Below are 20,481 nucleotides of genomic sequence, written 5' to 3'. Positions count from 1 at the left end.
GGGGGATCACAGGACTTTACTTTAGTGGAAGCTGATGTGAGCCTGACTGAAAATGAGTGGAAGAAACACCCCATTGTGACTGGCCCAGAGGCCCCGTGCATTTTGGGCATAGACTACCTCCGAAGTGGGTATTTTAAGGACCCAAAGGGGCTTAGGTGGGCATTTGGGATAGCAGCTGTAGAGACAGAGGGTGTCCAGCAACTGAACACCTTGCCTGGACTGTCAGAGAACCCATCTGCAGTAGGACTCCTGAAAGTAGAAGAACAGCGAGTACCAATTGCCACCTTGACGGTGCACCGCCGGCAGTATAGAACAACTCGAGATGCTGTGATCCCCATCCACAAGATGATCCGAGAACTGGAGAGCCAACGAGCAGTCAGCAAAACCCACTCACCCTTCAACAGCCCCATCTGGCCTGTGTGCAAGTCTGACAGAGAATGGAGACTGACTGTGGACTATCGTGCATTGAATGAAGTGACTCCACCTCTGAGCACTGCCGTGCCGGACATGCTGGAGCTCCAGTACGAGCTGGAGTCCAAGGCAGTGAAGTGGTACGCCACTATTGACATTGCCAATGCATTTTTCTCCATTCCCCTGGCAGCAGAATGCAGGCCTCAGTTTGCCTTCACGTGGAGGGGAGTGCAGTACACCTGGAACCGACTGCCCCAGGGGTGGAAGCACAGCCCCACCATCTGCCATGGACTGATCCAGGCTGCCCTGGAAAAGGGTGAGGCTCCAGAACATCTGCAGTACATTGATGACATCATTGTTTGGGGAAAGACGGCTGAAGAGGTCTTTAAGAAAAGAGAGAAAATCATCCAAGTTCTCCTGAAAGCCGGTTTTGCCATCAAGAAGAGCAAAGTTAAAGGACCAGCTCGTGAAATTCAGTTTCTGGGGGTAAAGTGGCAAGATGGACGGCGTCAGATCCCTACTGATGTCATCAACAAGATCACAGCAATGTCTCCACCAGCCAACAAGAAAGAAATGCAAGCTTTCCTAGGTGCCATAAGTTTTTAGAAGATGCACATTCCTGAGTACAGTCAGATTGTGAGCCCTCTTTACCTGGTCACCCGCAAAAAGAACACTTTCCAGTGGGGCCCTGAACAACAACAAGCCTTTGCTCAGATTAAGCAGGAGATCACTCATGCAGTAGCCCTTGGCCCAGTCAGGACAGGACCAGACGTGAAGAACGTGCTCTACTCTGCAGCTGGGAACAATGGTTTGTCCTGGAGCCTTTGGCAGAAAGTGCCTGGGGAGACTCGAGGCCGACCACTGGGATTCTGGAGCCGAAGCTACAGAGGGTCCAAAGCCAACTACACTCCCACAGAGAAGGAAATCTTAGCTGCCTATGAAGGAGTCCAAGCCGCCTCAGAAGTGATTGGCACAGAAGCACAACTCCTCCTGGCACCCCGACTGCCAGTGCTGGGGTGGATGTTTAAAGGAAAGGTTCCTGCTACCCACCACGCCACTGACGCTACATGGAGCAAGTGGATCGCCCTCATCACGCAGCACGCCCGTATTGGAAACCCAAATCGCCCTGGGATTTTGGAGATAATTACAAACTGGCCTGAAGGTGAAAACTTTGGTCTCACTGATGAAGAGGAGCAGGAACAAGTGACACGGGCTGAAGAAGCTCCACCATATAACCAACTTCCAGCAGAAGAAACACGCTACGCTCTGTTCACTGATGGTTCCTGTCGCATCGTAGGGATGAACCGGAAGTGGAAAGCAGCCGTATGGAGCCCCACACGACAGGTCGCAGAGGCCACTGAAGGAGAAGGTGGATCAAGCCAACTTGCTGAACTCAAAGCTGTTCAACTGGCCCTGGACATTGCTGAAAGAGAGAAGTGGCCAAAACTCTATCTCTACACTGATTCATGGATGGTAGCCAATGCTCTGTGGGGATAGCTGGAAAGGTGGAAAAGGGCCAACTGGCAACGCAGAGGAAAGCCAATCTGGGCAGCTGATGAGTGGAAAGACATCGCCACCAGGGTAGAGAAACTGTCTGTGGGGGTCCGTCATGTAGATGCCCATGTCCCCAAGAGTAGGGCTAATGAAGAGCACCGAAACAATGAGCAGGTGGATCAGGCTGCAAAGATAGAGGTGTCAAAGATAGACTTAGATTGGCAACACAAGGGAGAGTTGTTCCTAGCTCGATGGGCCCATGACGCCTCAGGTCATCAGGGTAGAGATGCCACCTATAAGTGGGCACGAGACCGAGGGGTGGATCTAACCATGGACAGTATTTCTCAAGTTATCCATGACTGTGAGACGTGTGCCACGATCAAGCAGGCCAAGCGGTTGAAGCCCCTCTGGTACGGTGGGCGCTGGTCCAGATACAAGTATGGGGAGGCCTGGCAGATTGACTACATCACACTGCCCCAAACCCGCCAAGGCAAGCGCTACGTGCTCACCATGGTAGAAGCCACCACTGGATGGTTGGAAACCTACCCTGTGCCTCATGCCACTGCCCGGAACACCATCCTGGGACTTGAAAAGCAGGTCCTTTGGAGGCATGGCACCCCTGAGAGGATTGAGTCAGACAATGGGACTCATTTCAAGAATAACCTTATAAACAGCTGGGCTAGGGAACATGGCATTGAGTGGGTGTATCATATCCCCTACCATGCACCCGCTGCTGGAAAAGTTGAACGGTGCAATGGCCTGCTTAAAACCAGCTTGAAGGCACTGGGTGGGGGAACCTTCAAGAATTGGGAGATTAATTTAGCAAAAGCCACATGGTTGGTGAACACCAGAGGTTCCACTAACAGAGCAGGCCCTGCCCAATATGAGCCCTTTAGAACAACAGATGGAGATAAGGTTCCAGTAGTACATATGAGAGGTATGCTGGGAAAAACTGTTTGGGTTAATTCTGCCTCCAGCAAAGACAATCCAATCCGTGGGGTTGTCTTTGCTCAGGGACCAGGTTGCACTTGGTGGGTGATGCAAAAAGATGGAGAGATCTGGTGCATACCCCAGGGAGGACCTGGTTTTAGGGTGAACTACCCATGATACTGTGCTTGTATCTGTATCTGTATGTACATATGTATATAGTTAAAGTAGTATGTGTTTGTGTATAATTTAAAGGTTTAATATTTGATGTAACATTTTGGTATGGGAAAAAATTCGGGGTGGATAGTGTTGAGGGTTAGGTGTTCTTTTTTTTGTTTTATTTTGTGTTCTGGCCTGCCCAGGGAATTTTTACCCATTATGTGCTGGGACAACCTAACTACCGGTACTTAGGGGTGCTCACAAAGGACAAAGAGTGACCGGGCCCAGGGTGGGGGGGGAGGGGGCAGAAAAAGGAGGGTGGGGACAGTTTTTAGCTGGCTTTTTTTCCTCGGCTTTGGGGAAGCACGTTCGTGCACTGGGTCGCGGAGCTGCTTCTTCTCCTTCTCCCCTCTTTGTTGGTGGCCTCGCACCCCCTGTCCTGCCAGGCATCGCCGTGGAGCTGCTGATCCACCTCATCCACCAGCCCAGGATCTCAGCTCATCCCTGCTGTTCCAGCTGAGTGTTCCTCAGAGCCCTGCAGGAGCACCGGGACTGACTGCCCGAGGGGGTTTGTGAAAACAAAACCTCTCCTCCATCCCATCTCAGCCGAGAAAGCTGTCCCGGGGTCCCTGGTTCTGTTTTCTTGTTATTGCTGTAGTTATTGTTTGTTTGTTTACCTGGTTATACTAGTAAAGAACTGTTATTCCTATCCCCAGATCTCTGCCTGAAAGCCCCTTGATTTCAAATTTATAATTCGGAGGGAGGGGGTCTACATTCTTTCATCCCAAGGGAGGCTCCTGCTCTCCGTAGCAGACACCTGTCTTCTAGAACCAAGACAAAGCCCTGAGGAATTGGGTGTCAGAGGCCACAAGCAGCCCCCAGGCAGTCGCCTTGTTCCTGCCACCCGCTGCTCTGGTGCTTCCCCTGAGAGACTGCCATGCCTGCGGCAGAAGCCCTCGAGGCTGGGCCTCAGCAGCCCCGAGGTGCCCAGGCTGGGCTGGCTGGGGACAAGGAGGGCAAGGAGGCCCTGCCAGGCCACGGCCACTGGGTGCCTGCGATAAGGGGCAGTGGGCAGAGGCAGGGCTGGCGGCCAGCCCAGGCCCCCGCGCCTGCCCAGGCCACGGTGCTGAGACCGAGGCTCCCCTGACACAGAGCTCTGTGTCTGCACAGCTTCTGCCTCCATGGGGAGGGTGGTGATGTCTCCTCGAGCAGCGCTGCTGAGTCGCTGCTGCTGAAGCGGCTCTGGACAGCGCAGAAACAGCAGCAGAGCGTGCACAGGAACAGCCCTCAGGGCTGGGCTGGAGTGGCCAGGATGCCTCCTTCTCTTGCAGGAATAACAGAGATGATGGACACAGTCCCTTCAGTATGTATGTTCTATAGGCCGTAGTTAGATTCTTCTGTAAATACATTTCTTAGATTGCAATTGTTACAGAGGTCCTTTAATTTGTAAATACATTTTATAGATTGTTGCTATGAAGGTTCTTATAAAGTAAATACATTCTGTAGTTTGTTGTTGGTGGTGGTGCTGTTGTGTAAATAAATTGTCCTTGTTTGTCACAGGCTGTCTGTCTTTGCATTTGCTTTGGGCACAGGCAGCATTTGCACAGTTGTGGTTTCCCCTTGCCCTGGGTTCCTGAGGCTGGAGGTCCCTGGGGGTGCTGGCACAGCCACCCTGGGGCTGGGTCCCCGAGCACAGGAGGGAACCACTGGCGGTGCTCCCAGCACTGGGCACCGCTCGTGTTCCTGGGCTGCTGCAGAGCGGTGTCCCCAAGAGCAAAGCTGTCACCAGCAGAGAGGGGGCTCTGACAGGAGCAGCCCCTGCAGCAATGCAAAGCAGGCAGGAAACCTTCTGCCACCCTTCCTGCTGCAGCCACAGGGACTCCTGGGCTGAGAGCTGGCATCAAGCTGCAGGGATGCAAAATCCACATTCAGGCTCTGAAGGCCTTTATGGCCTTGGGAATTGCTGGAGCCAGCATCTGGGGAGCAGCTTTTGCAGCTGCAGGGGCTGATATTAAGGGCTTGGAGCCCCCAAAAGCTCTGGCCCTCCTCTGCTTTGCATTGCCCCATGCTCAGATTGTTCAAGGGGCAAAAGCCAAGCGAGGGGATCCTGCCCTGCTTGCGTTTCTGCTGCTGGAACACGGGCTGAGACATCACAACTCTGGGGGCAGTGATGTTACAGGAGTCCTGGGACCACTTCCATTAGGGCCTGGAATGATGGAATCCTGGAATGGTTTGGCTTGGGCGTGACCCTAAAGGTCCTCTTGTTCAGCCCTGAGCAACCTCCCACCTCACCAGGTTGCTCAGGGCCCTGTTCAGCCTGTCCTTTAATGCCTCTCTGCACAGCCTGGCCAGGGCCTCACCCCCCTCACACCAAAGAATATTTTCCTAACATCAAATCCACTCCTGTTCTCCATTGGAACCCATTTCCCCTTGTCCTGTCACTACAGTTCCTGACAAAGAGTCACTCTCCCACTTCTCTGTAGCCCTTCCACACCCTGCAAAGGTGCTGCTCTTGCTCTCCTGGCTGCACGCGAGCATCACAGCCCCATCTCCTCAGCAGCCATCCGTGGCTTCAGATGTTCCTAGAGCAGGGCACAAATCAACTGCAGCCCTGCTACTTTGGTTGGAGCCTCCCAGTTGTATCCTAAATGAGCTGCAGAAATGCTCAGGTGCTTCTGTGACTCCAGAGGATACACACAAACGGTTGGCTTGGGATAACAACAGCCCTGTTTTCTACTGCCACTCTTGTGTTGGAGGTACCAACACTGGCTTGTTCCATTTTATTGGAGTGTCCTAGTTTGACACTAGGCTGGACACCAGGCACGCTGGTGCTGAGGCAGTGAGATAATGCTTCAGCTATGCAAAAAGCTGGATGCAGAAAGAATTAGTTACTTTGGAAAAGGGTATGTGAATGAAGAATTTTTTGGAAATCAGCAAATTTAGCATCGGCAGCCCAGGGGCTCCTTCTGCTGCCCTGAGCCCACAGAGCAGGGCAGCCTTTGCTGATGGTTTGAGCTGTTCCTAAAGATCCTGTTGGGCTGTCTGAGACACTTGGGCCAAGGCATTGCTTCCAACCTGGGCCACTTTGGCTGGGCTGGGTGTGGCCCCAGGGCAGGGGGCAGCGTGTGCAACGGCCCTTGGTGACACGGTGCAGCATGGTAACCGTGGAATGGAACGGGACAGGGTGTCCAAGGGCCCTTTGTGACATGGGGTGACATTAGTGTTGGCAGTGACACAGCCACGCCACAGTGCTTGGTGCACGTGACAGGGCAGGACGGGACAGAGTGGTGCTGTGAGGAGCCCCCGCACGGCGCACTCATTCCTTGCTGACCCACAGCCTTTCCGAGGCGTTACTCCTGCAGGTCACCTCGAGGCCAGACCACAGCACTCGGTGACCTGCAGCCTTCCCGAGGCTTCACTTCTGGTGAGGTGAAGCACCACACTTCTCAGGTGTGCTCGAGGCCAGACCGTGGCATTTCCTCACCGCGGTCCTTGACGAGGAGTCTCCTGTCCTTGTGGCACGAGCCCCTGAGACCTGAGTGCAGGACTTGCTGTCCTGCAGCCGTGCCAAGACTTCACTCCTGCAGGTGCCTTCCAGGCACGGCTGCAGGACTTGCCAACTCAGACCTTTTCCGAGCCACCTCTGCTGCAAGTAGCCATGAATCCAGGCAGTGCTGTTGAGCAGAGACCTCCAAGTGTCCCCAAGGTGACCGGGGTGAAGGAGGAGAAAGAAGGCCCTGGGACTGCCCCAGCACAGAAGCCTGGAGAGCTGGAGCAATTCCAGCCACCGCAGGAGGGTGAGCGGCAGACCTGGGCCACAGGGCTGGTGCCTGCAGCCAGCTTGGCCTCGCCTCATCCCATCCCATGCCATGCCATGCCATGCCATGCCATGCCATGCCATGCCATGCCATGCCATGCCATGCCATGCCATGCCATGCCATGCCATGCCATGCCATGCCATGCCATGCCATCCCATCCCCTGGGGACACGCCCATGGACAGGACAGAAGTGGGGCTGGGGCAGACACCCTGGAGCTGTACTCTGTGCCCTGGGGCATCCCGGGGCTGTCCCTGCCTGGGGAGTGCAGGGCTGGGCTGTGTTCTCCGGCCTCTCCCGCAGCCCCTCAGCTCTGGCTGCGCTCGCTCTTTGCCAGGAGCAGCCATGGAGCGCACTCGAGAGCAGGGACGCAGCCGTGGCCTGTTCCGCACAACAGCGCAGGTACCTGCAGCCATCCCCAGCTGGGCTGGGCCTGCTGTCCCTGCTCAGCCCAGCACCACGCTTGGAGCACTCCATGCAATGTCCCTCATTTCTTGCCCTTCTGCTGCAGATGATTTGCAAATTCATGAAGAGAATTCGGGAGGAAGAGACCAGTGCCATGGGCACTGTGGTCAGAGCATACTCTCCCATCTTCAAAACCAAGACCTGTGCTGTCCTGCTGGACATGCTTGTGGAGGAGGGTCCTTCCAGTCCAAAGCAAGTAAGCAGCCTGTGGCCTGGCTTCCATCCTCCCAGGAATTGCTTGGCCACGCCAGCTGCTCACTGTGAGCCTTTGAGGCCGTGGCAGTGTGGTGGGAAGGGAAGCACTTCTCTGGGAAGCTGGGCACATTACTCCCGCTGGCAGCTTTCCAAGTTTCCCTGTGCCTTCTCCAGGTGCCCAGCATGGTGAGGTACATCCACCAGTGGCTCGAGGCTAATGAGTTTCCTGAGTACAATCTGTGCAGGCCCCTTCTGGATCTGACAGAGGCACAGCCTGCTGACGTGGTGATGGCTCTCCTGCGTGTGGCCCCATCGTGTGACAGGTACAGGGCCCACGTGCCCAGAGGGCTCAGGGCATCACCCTGCACAGCCTGGCCCAGGTGTCTGACAAACAGAGGATTCCAGGGCCCTGTGGCTCCTCCCTTTGTCAGCCCTGGCACAGCAGCCCCCGAGCCTGCTGCCCTCAGGGGCCAGTCCCCACAGGGCTGGGCTGCCACTGAGGGGCAGGGGGCAGAGGCAGGGCTGGCAGCCAGTTCAGCTCCCTGCTGCTGCCCAGGCCACGGTGATGTGTCCCAGACCCCCCTGACACAGAACTCTGACCCCACAGAGCTGCTACCACCATGTGGAAGAGCATCATGTGCTCGTGCAGGGCTGCAGAGCCGGCCATGCTGATACTCCTGGATGTGCTGGGCAACTGGCCAGAGCACAGCACGTGCACCTCCGATGGGGACCACACGGCTGTCCCTGCCCTGGCTGTGAGTTTCTGCAACTGACCTTTGCTCACCCCAAGGTCACCTCTCCCTCAGGTCTCCATCCTCCCTCCTCCCATGGCATCTCCCTGCCTCAGGCACTGGGCTCAAACCTGGCCTAGGAGCAGCTCCAGGGCCACCAGGCTGGCTGCTGTCCCTACATCTCCACTGGCCTCTCCCTCCCACGCTCAGGCCCTGCCACATGGACACCTGGGCACTGAGCGCTGACTCGGGCTGCTCTGTCCTTCGCAGGCAACTGTGGTGATGTGGAAGATGCTGCAGCTGCCCTGTGTCCCACATGCAGTGGCAGTGTATTTCCCCCGCCTCTTGGTGCATCTGCTCTTGCAAGTGCTCTTCAGCACACTGGATATGCCAGAGGAGGTCGATACCTTCTGGAAGAGATGCCAGGAGCAACACGGCCTTTCCATCAGCCCCAACAGGTGCTCCATGCCAGTCCTCCTGTCCCTGCCATGTCCCCAGGGCAGGAGCCCGTGCTCCCAGCATCACCTGGGCTTTGCTGTGCACACAGGTTTGCAGTGCAGACCCTGAAGGCCCTGCTCTGCCGACTGCACCATGAGGATGTGGTGGCGGCAGTGGAAGACGAGTGTGGCTGGGACACGCTGCTCTGTGCTGGCACGCACCACTGTGCCGTGGCTGTGCTGGCCAGGTGAGCTGCCCCCAAACAGCGTTTGTGCCCTGTGCCTGGGGTGGCCCACACAGTCCCCGTGGTCATGGGCCAGAGGGCCTTGTCACCAAGGGATGGCCAAGGACACTGCAAAAGCCTGGGAGAGGAGGGTGCCCAAGAGCAGCTTCCTCCCAAAGGGCCTGGGTCCCCTTGCAGGGTGGTGGAGAAGGGCCAAGCTCCTCCTGTGAGTCAGTCCATGGAGAGGTTTGTCCCGCTGGCTCAGGGTCTTGGTTCCTTTTTCCTCCCGTCAGAGCAATGCGTCACGTGTCCCTACCTTTGTGTTCTGCGATTGCATTCTACCTGCTCGGGCTGCTCAGCAAAGACATGGCACACGGGGATTTGGCCGCCATGGCGTTCCTTGTGGAGGTGAGCCTGAAGGCCAGTGCTGCCTCGCTGAGCTGTCTCCCAGCTCTCTGCCCTCTCGGTGCCGCAGCCGCCCGGGACGGTGCCCACGCCCTGTGCTGCTGCCTGGGCCCAGCCCCGTGCGGTGCTGCCCCATCACCGGCCTGTGCTCTTCAGATGTTGGAGTGCCTGGACTCGAGTGAATACCGTGACAGCGTCCTGGAGATCACATCAAACAAACTGCAGAGCGAGTGCAGGGAGAGGCGTCGCTTGGCACTCAGAGGCCTTGTGGTGCTCGGCAAGAATTCCTCCATGGTGAGAAGGGGGCAGCGGCTGCCGGCGTGGGGCTGGGGAAGGCAGTGGCTTGCACTTGGCTGGCCTTTGGCCACTGAGGCAGCTGCTGCCAGCTCTCCTGCCTCCTGCCTCTTGCCTTCTGCCCCAGGGCTTTGGCACAGGCCTTTGGCCTCTGGGCCCTGTGGCAGCAGGGTGGCATTTCACACACTTGTGTTCCACACAGGCCAAAAGAATGTGGAGCCTGCATGAAAGGCTCGTGGAGCTCCTGTGGGAAGATGATAGCGATGTGCTTGGGATGAGCATCGCTCTCCTCAGCCGTTTGTTCCTGTACAACGCTGGCCCGATAACCATCCCCCTCGGCCTGCAGCTGGCTGAGGCGCTCCTGCCACTCTTCGACAATGTAAGGCTCTGTGTCTCCAGCCATGGCCGCTGGCTGCTGCCTAGGCACTGTGCCCTGTGCATTTTCAGGCTGTGCCCAGGTGGGCCTGAAGCAGCTGATGCTGAGGTCTTTATTTCTTCCTTTCCTACAGGATGATAGCCAGGTGCAGCTGTGCTCCATGTTCATATTTCAAGAGATGATAGATTTATTGCCAAAGGAGGGAAAAAAGGCCCTGAAGTCCCACGTGCAGCAGAGTCTGCTCCCACTCTCCTTGCACTGCCATGACGAGAACCAGCGCGTGGTTGATGTGAGGACTCGGCAGCTGCCGTGGCTCCCTGGCAGGGCGCTCAGTGCCTCCTGCTCTGCTGCCTCGCAGGCTGCAGCTCCCTCCTGCTCTTGGTCCAGGGACATGGGTCCTGCGCCCTGGGCTGTGGTGCCATCTCTGGGTCTCTGCTGCTCTCCAGGCCTCCCGGGAAACGCTGCTCTGTTCCGCCCGATTCCTGAAGAGGAAGGATCTCCAGCAGATGCTGCGGGTGGATCAGAGCTGGAGGTTCAGCGAGGGCCTGGTAAGGGCGGGCTGGAAGCCCCAGCCCCAGGCTGGAGAAGCTCAGTGTGTGTGGCTGGCAGCTGTGCCCTGTCCAGTGCCGCACCCAGGGGCGCCAGCCTGTGCCCCACACGCTGCTCCCTTCCCTGGGCCCCGCGGGCTCTACTCCAGCCCCCTGTGGCCCCGAGCCGTGTGCCCATGGAGCCCCGGCCCAGCTGGCCTGTCGGGCAGGGCGGCACCGCGGCTCCCCGGGCAGCAGCCGGCCCTCTGCCCCCTCCAGAGCCCGGCGCCAGCGGCTGCTGGCCGGGCCTCAGGGCTGGGCGGGCACGGGAGGCCGGGGCTGGCCGCAGGCAGTGCCCGGCCGAGGGGCAGAGCCCGCACCAACCCTTCCCTCCTGCCGCTCTCTCCAGCTGGCACAGGACAGGAACCGAGCGGCCGAGCAGCTGCGCCGGGCCCTGCCGTACCTGCAGAGCCCACAGGAGCCCCTGCGAGACGCGGCCATCAGGTTCATCGGTGAGCCACGAACCCGGGCTCCCTCCCCGCCCCGCCGCAGCTCGGCCCCGGCCCCGGCTGCTGCCCCGGCAGCGGCACCCGGGCCCGGCGCCCTGGAGCCCCGGCTGCCCTCGGGGCTGCTGCCGGCCTCTGGCAGCCGTGCCCTTGGGCTGAGTCAGGATGCGGCAAGGGCCCGGGCTGAGCCCTGCCGGGGCGGGAGGGCGTGTGGCCACAGGGCTGGCAGCGCCGCTGGCAGGGAGCTGTGCCGCCGGGGCCCTGACAGGCTCTGTGTTCCCAGGGATGGCCGGGCAGCACCTGAGGGGGCAGAAGGAAGAGATGCTGCTCATTTGTGAGGGTGAGTGAGGGCAGCGGGCTGTCAGCGGGGCTGTCGGGGGGAGCTGCAAGCCCTGGCCTGGCTGTGGAGGGCTCTGCTCCCTGTGTGGATGAGGGGCGGTGTGGGCAGAGCACACCGAGATTTCAGGGGCACGTGGGGCATTCGTGGCCGCAGCTTCGGGCTGATCCCCTCGGTCCCTGCTCCCTGCTGGCCATGGCAAGAGCCGGCTGGGATGGCCCTGGCAGGGGGCTCTCCGTGGGCCCCCGCAGGTCTGGGATCTGACCGTGGCTCTGTTCGTCTCTCTTCCAGCCCTTGAAGACACAGCATGTGACAGCAGCCTGGAGGTTGGAAGCCTGGCACTTCAGACATTGTGCCTTCTCAGGGCAGGAGACCATGCTCCTATCTCCACCTTCCAGAGGCTGCGAGATCAGCTCCGCAGGGCATGGAGGTCACGGCCTCGTCTGTCGGGCCTCAGCTGGCTGCGCTGCTGGAGCTCTGCAGAGAGCTGATCTGGGAGGCTGTGTCTGCTGGGGCCACATGAGCAGCCAGCAGGGACTTTGTTTCCTTCAAAGATTGTTCTTTTCTTTTTTGTTTTGCTTTAGTATGTAAATAATATAGGATATGTTATAATAGTCAGACTCCCAGGAGCTTTCTTTTGCTGCCCAGGGTGTGTGGGGCATAGGGGAAGAGGGGGAAAAGGGGGCTTGTGCTCTGCAAGCTGCCCAGGCGTGCAGTGGTGCAGGGAAAATGGCCAGAAGCCCCTTGGCCTTTGGTGGTTCTGCTGAAGCCACAAGCCCTGTCCCAGCCAGGAAGTGCCATCTGTGTCCTGCTGCCTGTGTTGCTGCCTGGATTGCTGAGGGCTCTGTCATGATCACTAACACAGGCGGGAATCATGAGAGATTCGTTTGATCTCACAGTGCAAAAGGACACAAAGGAATTTCAGTTTAAAATCACAGCAATAGTGGACTTTTATTTTAGTGCCAACAACAGGAGTTCTAGCTGCTATGGTTTTTTGAAGGAAAATTGCTGTAGGTTTATGTGATTCTGGAAGGCCTCGAATTAAAGGGGTCATCATTTCACAGGTAATTGCATTGGTGATTCATAGCCAGTAGTTAATTTTCTGTCATGTATCATTTGCAAGCAGGCAGCTTTGTGCATGTCTTCCAGTAGTTGGTCAGGAGTACCAACTATAGCTACAGGGTCTCCCCTTTCCAATGGATGAAGCCCTGCTGCCCAATGAGCTGCGTGCTGAGTTAGGGACCACGGGTTACATCTGTCTCCTGCTGTTGAGAAGACCCCATGTCCCCAGTACCCACTGGCTTCTTGTTCTGTCAGTCAAATCTGATCTCCTCCGGTGAGAGATGCAGTATGTGTTCTGTCTCTGACTCGTGAGGGAGACGCCCGTACTCCTTTTTCAGCTCAGCCAATTCAGCAGCAGTGTACAGGATTTCTTTAGTGGTTGTATGCAAATCAAGATCTTCATCATTGATTTGATTATATTCTGTTTTAATTAAAGGTTTCAAGCCAGGACAGCAGTGCTCCCCACAATTTTTCATCAGTTAGTTCTTTTTGAGGGTAAATTTGATTAATGAGAAGGGTTTCCCTCTCCACTGTTTCTTTGGTGAATAAGCATTCTTTAACCCATTCCTCTCTTTGGGCCACTGGCAAGAGATGGATCTCATTCCTTTCTTCATCTAATTGTTTTTGCAAAATTTCAACTGGGTTTTGAAAGGAGTCCATTCTAGTTCTTTCCTCACCTTTTTGCTTAAAGCAAGTTTCTCTAGCTGCCGTAAGACAAGCTCCCAAAACTGAGCAGAGTATATATTTTTGCCGAGTAAAAGCCTTTGGAACCCATACTGGAGGTCTCCTCCTCATCCTTGTCTCCACCATGTGCCTACCAATATCCTTGTGCCATGGAGCATTTGCTCTAAGCCACACCTTGGGACACCCCGCTGCCGAGTGTCACAATCCCCTAACACAAGTGGAAGTTGTGAGAGGTTTGTTTGATCTCAGAGTGCAAAAAGGACACCAAGGGATTTCAGTTTAAATCACAACAGCACTAATGCACCTTTATTTTAGTGCCAGCAACAAGGGTTATGCGATAGAGGAGAGGGGGAGATAGAGAGAGAGAGGGATAAAGAGGCAAAATGGAAAGAGAAATAAGGGGGGTTATAGCTACCAACGGATGAGACAGGGTCTCCAGTGTCTTGTTCCATGGGGAGATCTCTCTTGAAGAAAGTAACTTGGAAAAGTCATTTTTACAGTCAGTTTCAAAGCAAGGGGCAGCTGGCCAAGAGGTGGGGAAATTCCTCGGCTATTGTGATGAGACCCCTTGCTCTGGGAAGCAGGTGTAAGGTACAGAACAGGCCGCTCCTTACAAGTCCCTGCTCAGCAGCAGGAATGAAGGCAGTGTACCTTGACAGCACAACAAGCACACCTGCAAACCATCACCTGGCAAGCTTCCACCTCAACCAGGCCAGAACCCCTGCACAAAGTCCCTTGGAGTCTTCAGGGTCTTGGTCTCTGTTCTTGCAATGGTTGTGAGGCAGATGAGGGTAACTTCAGACTGTCTCTTACACCCTAGTAACCCCAAATGACACCAATGAACCCAAATCACCACAAATAACCCCAAATTACTCTAAAGGACCACTCTGCCCCCACACCTGACCCCAGATGACCCTTCTGGCCCCACACCTGACCCCACAGGACACAGACATTTACCCCCTGCTGAGCTCAGTCCTATACAACCCCAAATCCTTCAAAAATCCCCAAAATTTGACCCTGGGAACTTCCTGGATGAGCAGGGTCAGTTCCAGCGCAACGAGGCCTTTGTGCCCTTCTCGGCCAGTGGGCACCCCAAAAATCCCATAAATCCTTGGGGTGGGGTCCTAAATCCTTCTGGAATCCCCAAAATCCCCAAATTCCTTTGTGGTGAGGCCCTACATTCTTTTGGAATCCCAAAATTCCTCGGGGTGGGGACCCCAGACCCATTTGGGACCCCCACCCCTGAAACCCCCAGACCATTTTTGGACCCCAATCCCAAAGCTCCCAGACCCTTTAGGGACCCCCCAGACCCTTTTTGGGGTAGCCCAGACCCTTTTGGGACCCCAGACCCTTTTGGGATCCCGTAGTCCCCAGTGTCCCCAGACCCTTTGGAATCCCCTCGGCCCTTTTGGGATCCCCAACCCCTGAAACCCCCAGACCCTTTTGGGACCCCCATCCCTTTGGGACCCCCGACCCTTTGGGGTGGGGCGGTGCTGACGCCCCCTCCCCACAGGGCAGTGGCTGTGCCTGGGGGAGGCGCTGGCGCGGGCAGAGCTGTTCCTGTTCCTGACCTCGCTGCTGCAGCGCCTGCGGCCGCGACCCCCGGCACCCCCCGAGGAGCTGCCCACGGCCCCCCTGGAGAGCGGCTTCGCCAACATCGTGCCCCGCTTCCAGCCCCTCCTGCTGCCCCAATGAGACCCCCCCAAATTCCAGACTGCTCCCCAAATTCAGGAACTGCCCCAGGATCGGGACCCTTCCCCATGGCTGGAAAATCTCCCCCCAGATCCTCCCCAGATTCCACTCCCAACATCCCCCCCGCTTCCAGCTCAGGATGGTGCCCTGATGAGACCCCTCCCCAAATCCCACCCCCGAGATGCCTCCCCATTGCTGGAAAATCTCCCCAAATCCAATCCAAACCCCACCCCAAAATCAGGAATCCCCCCCTGAGACCCCTCCCCAAATTCAGGATGCCTCCCCAAAATGCCCCTCCTCACTGGGATCAGGACCCCTCCCCATCAATGGAAATTCCCCCAAAACCCAAAAAATCCTCCCCAAATCCCCTTCCCAAAATCAGAACTTCCCTGGGACCCCAGAATTTCCCCCCAAAACCACCAAAGTTTTCCCCAAAAATCCCAAAATTCCTCACAAATCCCCCCAAAAAACCAGAAAACCCCCATACCCCCCCAAAAGTTCCAAATCCTCCCATGACTAAAACCATCCCCCAAAACTCAAAATTTCCCCAAAAATCCCAAATTTCCCCCCAAACTCCCCAAATTCCTTTAAACCCCCAAATTCTCCCCACCTCCCAAATTTTCCCCCCAAAACCACCAAATGCTCCCAAAATCCCAAATCCCCCCTCAAGATTCTCAAATTACACCTTAAATCACCAAAATTTTCTCCCCCAAGACTCCCAAATACCTCCCCAAAAATATGGGGCGGTGCCCCTAAGCAACCAAATCCCTTCTCCCCAAAATTACCCCTGGATCCCGAATTCCCCCCAAAACCCCCAAATTTTCTCCCCCAAACCCAGTTTTTTTTCCCAAAATCCCGAATCCTCCCCTAAAAGACCCAAAATTCTCCCCAAAATCCCAAATTTCCCCCAAACCCCCAAATTCCCCCCAAATTCCCAAATTCCACCCCAAAACTCAGGAGATCCTGCCCAAAAAACCGGTGACCCCTCCCGAGAAGCCCCCCAAAATTGCAACTCCCTCCCCAAAAATCACCAAAAAAGCTGAGAACATGAATTTTTTATTTCACATTATTCACACTTTGGGGGGGGGGGAACCCCAGAAATCCTGGGATTTTTCCCATTTTTTGGGGAGGGGGTTGTCCCCAACTTTTCCAACACTCCCCACGCGACCCCTCCCCAAAATTCCTGTGCCTCAGCCCCTCAAATTAAGTGCACATAAATAAAAAGAGGGAAAAAAAATAGGGAGGAAAAAAGGTAAAAATAAAAAAAAAGAACCACCCCCCCCCCAACCAAATTTGGGGGAAGGGGGATGGAGGAAAAATTGAGGGAGAGGGTGATTCCCCCCCCCCCCAAAAAAATGAGGGACCCTTCAAAAAATTGGGGGAACCCCCTCCAAAAAAACCTCACATGCCAAAACCATCAAAAATAGCAAAAAAAGGCAAAAAAACCATGAAAGATTTGGGGGAGAATCCCCCAAAAATGTGTCAAAAATGGGGGACCTCCCCCTTGAATCCAAGGAATTTTTGAGAAAATTTTTTTCCCAAAAGTAACGGGTATTTGTGGGCGGCAGGGGAGGAAAGATCCCCTCCAAATTCCTGGGAGGTGTCCCTGAGATCCAGTGGAGGCACCTGGTCCTAGAGAGGGACAAAAAGGGCATTTTAGGGAAATTAAGGGAATTTTGATGGATTTGGGTGAATTTTAGGGAATTTTGGGATTTTTGGGGGGGGTCTGGAGGTAGGTCTCAATTTTGTGGGGTCTTGCGTTCCGGGGCCGCAGGATCATGTCCAGGGAGGCCACAGCTACCAGGAACAGGCATGGGACACCAACGAGATGGGATTCTGCTCAGGAAAACATTTATTCAGCTCAGGAACAAACTCAGATCCAGAGACAGCCCCAAACAGAGGCAGGGAGATGGGGTTTGAGAACCAGGGTGGAGTTCAAGGTCAGGGACCACTGGGAACACAGCAAGGGAGAAACCCCAGGGGCCCAAACCCAATCAGAAATCCCTGGGCTGCCTCCCCAGGAGGGGCCCAGGGTGGAGTTTCTTCCTGGGCTCACAGGGCCCAACCTCTGAGGCAGAGGGATGGAATTCCCTCTTGCCCACACCTCTCATTTTAACAATATTAATTTGAAACTAAATCTTTGCCTCCCTGGGCAGGGGCACCTCACACAAAAACTCACTCAGTAATGGGCTCCCCCTCCATTCATCATCTCCAAACTTTGGCTGTTTCATTGCAGACCCCACCCCACCTCCCCAGTCCCAACCTGTCTCTTTAGGGACTTTTTGATTTGGGTTCTTTTTCCCTTTGAACTGAAGATTGATGAGAGGGAGGCGGTTTTTTCTCTCGTTCGGTCTCAGTTGTTTATTTTTTCTTATCAGCATTACAAGGTACAAGGAGCTATGTGCACTATTATAGAGAAGGGGTAAAATGGCTAACAAAGATCTTCTTCAAGGTCTTTTATATGTCCATTTACCCAATTAACAGATGCCAACTAAGCTATTTTTCTTAGTGACCCAATGACCCAACACCTGTGTGCTGCACTGTGACATTTTCTACCCAATCACCTACTACTACCCAAACACCCCTAGGAGAAGAACATGAAGAAGAAAGAAGAAGGACAAGAGACAACACCCTAAATCCTCCATCTTGTCTCCTGTTCTCTAAACTACTTTTTCACCCAGTGATTTAAGACACTTTCTAATCTACACATTTACACATTTCCTATCTAACTTTAACATTTGTTTTCATGTATCACCATGAAAACATGCACATGAATTTCATATTATATGAAATTCAGTGTTTCTTTGAATCTTGGAACTAAATATTAAAAGCAAGGGCACACAGTCTGTATCTCAGACTCCAACACCAACCCCTGTCGCTGCCCGCTCGGCCCCTTTTGCCTCGGCTAGCTGTGGCCGATGTCAGCGGCAGGAGTGGGGAACCAGGCAAGCACTGCGAGGCTCAACCTGGAACCTCCAGAGCTCCTCTGCGCTCTGGCGTTGTGGCTCACAGGGCGACACGGGTTGTGGCGAATGGAGAAAGAGTGCTCAGGCTCTCCCGATTTCCCAGGAACAAGTTTATTCCAACAGGTGCAGGGCTGGGATCACAGGGGAGAGGTCTGAGCCGAGACCCTGGGCACCCCCATGCGCCAGGTTTTAAGGACCGTGGGCGGCTCGTATGGTGACCAATGGGACAACAGCAACGGAGGGGTTAAGGGTGGGGATTACAATATGCAGGACCAATGGTAAGGACCCGGGGGAGGGAAAGCAACTGTACAATCAATGGGGCGTCGAGGAAGGGATGATAGGCAAGGAAAGAACTGGAACAAAAGGTGGGGGTTCACATAGATTGATAGGGCTTAGGGGCAGGATTGGGGTGATGGATGGGGAACAATCTGGAAAAATGGGAAGGGTTTACAACGATGGGCAACTGGGGACAAACCATTCTTTATGACCGGGGAGCAACTGGGGTAAACCACCTCTGAACTTAATAAAACCAAGCAAATGGGCGGCAACATCTCCCCCTTTCTTTTTAAGAAACAGAGGAAGGCGTGGGGCCTAGGGGAGCAGAGGGTACAGCAAACCATTCGGGAGCGGGAGAGGGAAGAGGAGGAGGAGGGGAAAGAGGGTTTACATCAACCTAGTTAACTTGCCGTGGGGGGGATAACAAAGAAAGGATGGATTGAATTAAACACTTCCGCAACACCGCGAATGCACCTAAAATAATAAAAAAATTACAAAAACAATCCATAATATGGTCCTTATAACAGAAGAGAGCCATCCGGAGACACCCCATCCTGCAGGAGCACGGTGGCCAGTGCGACGTTCGGGGTGGTCATCCTTCTGATGGCTCTCTGAAAATAAAGGAAAACAAATACTTCAGTTAACATAAAGGGAGAGCAAAAGATCAATAGAGAAAAGGGGTTCGAGACATTCCTCCTCCTTGTCGCCCTCGGGGGTTACTGGGGCGGCCTGCACGGACACAGCGACATCCTCTTGCTCATCTGGTGGCCTGGTAGGATGTTTTGGGACATAAGGTTTCACCCACTTTTGTGGGATCCACTTTAGTCCCTGGGGCGAGGAGACGCAAGCGTAACCTCGCCCCCAGGTCACCAGATCGAATGGACCCAGGATCTTTTGGGTTTCTGGGTCCCGGACCAGCACTGGAGGGCGATGTTGGAGCTCGTAGTTGCTGGTGGAGTTAAAGTGCAGTGCCACTGGAGGATTGGGATTAGTATCAGTACAGTTCAGAAAATTGATAGTAAACAGCGCCTTTGATAGCCTATCCTGAGGGGCGCAACCTTTCATTGAATCCCATTGACGTTTTAGGACGCGTTTGAGCGACTGGTGGGCTCGCTCTACAATCGCTTGGCCGGTGGGGGAGTGTGGGATGCCTCTCTTATGTGTCACTCCCCAACTCTGCAGGAATTCTTCCAGTTTCCTGGAAGTGTATGCTGGGCCATTATCTGTCTTTAGCTCTTTGGGGACCCCCAGCACAGAGAAAGCCTGCATGAGGTGTTTGCAGACATGCTCGGCTTTCTCTCCTGCGTGGGCAGAAGCAAAGACTGCCCCTGAGAAAGTGTCTATGGATACATGTACGAACTTTAGCCCGCCAAATTCGGGAATGTGAGTTATATCCATCTGCCACACCTCACAGCTCCCCAGGCCTCGAGGGTTCACCCCCGCCCCTAGAGAAGGCATGACGGTGGTCTGGCAATGGGGGCATGTGGCCACAATGGCTCTGGCCTGATCCCGCCGCAGGTGGAATTGGCAGACCAGGCCAGGCACATTCTGATGGAACATTTGGTGGCTCAGCTTAGCTTGTTGGAACCGATCGGGGAGCTGAGCCATGGAAACAGGGGCAGCGAGGGAATCAGCCATCTGGTTTCCCTCGGCTACTGGGCCGGGGAGATCTGTGTGCGACCTCACATGCATCACGAAAAATGGTTGCTTCCTGTGGGAAACAGTATATATTAATTTAGAAAGCAACTCGAACAATTTTGGGTTAGAGACCTCCTTCAGGGCAGCGTGTTCTGCTCTGGCAACCACCCCTGCAACATAGGCCGAATCAGTGACTAAATTGAAAGGTTCAGAGAACCTCTCAAAGGCCCTGACGACTGCATCCAACTCAGCAACCTGTGGAGATCCCTCCACATATTGAACATCTGCTTCCCACTGCTGAGTCTCAGGATTTCTCCAAGTCACCACAGACTTGTGAGATGCCCTGGATGCGTCAGTGAACACAGTCAGGGCTTTGAGGGGCTTCCTGCTCCGTACTTCTTTTGGAATTGGTTCGAATTTGGAATTGAAAAATTTGTGGGCAGGGGCATGAACAGAAACTTGGCCCTCAAAACTATCTAAAGCAATCTGGAGTGTCTCATTTTCCCGAAGTAACTGATTAAACATCTCTTTTGTCAGCTTATCTGGGGACTCTTTGTCCCGAGACAAGCTGACTGGTACCCGAACGCATGCAAAGTCGCACCCAGCCATCTCCCGAAGCCTGGCCCGAGCTCTCCCGATGAGCTGAGCCATCAGCTCCTGTGGCCGGGTGACACTTTTGGACCTTTGATGGCTCAAGAAAACCCACTCTATGATTAAGAGGGGATCCTTTGAGCCCTGGTCCCACTGAAAAATCAGCCCACTGAGGTGTGGCATTCTCCCGAGCACAATAAACTCAAAAGGCAGGGTCGGTTCGTACCGATGCGCCTGTCTTTCGACAAGCGCCTCTTCTACTTTCTCC

At 54.9% G+C, this 20,481-nt stretch overlaps 1 pseudogene; it reads left to right on the top strand.

Moving 5' to 3' along the window:
- LOC131586321 (zinc finger protein 208-like) overlaps nt 1–20,481 on the top strand; it is a 539,124-nt pseudogene that overhangs the window by 348,507 nt on the left and 170,136 nt on the right.

The sequence above is a fragment of the Poecile atricapillus genome, chromosome 19 (genome assembly GCF_030490865.1).
Source record: "Poecile atricapillus isolate bPoeAtr1 chromosome 19, bPoeAtr1.hap1, whole genome shotgun sequence".
NCBI lineage: Eukaryota > Metazoa > Chordata > Aves > Passeriformes > Paridae > Poecile > Poecile atricapillus.
This window is presented reverse-complemented; position numbering and strand designations above follow the sequence as displayed.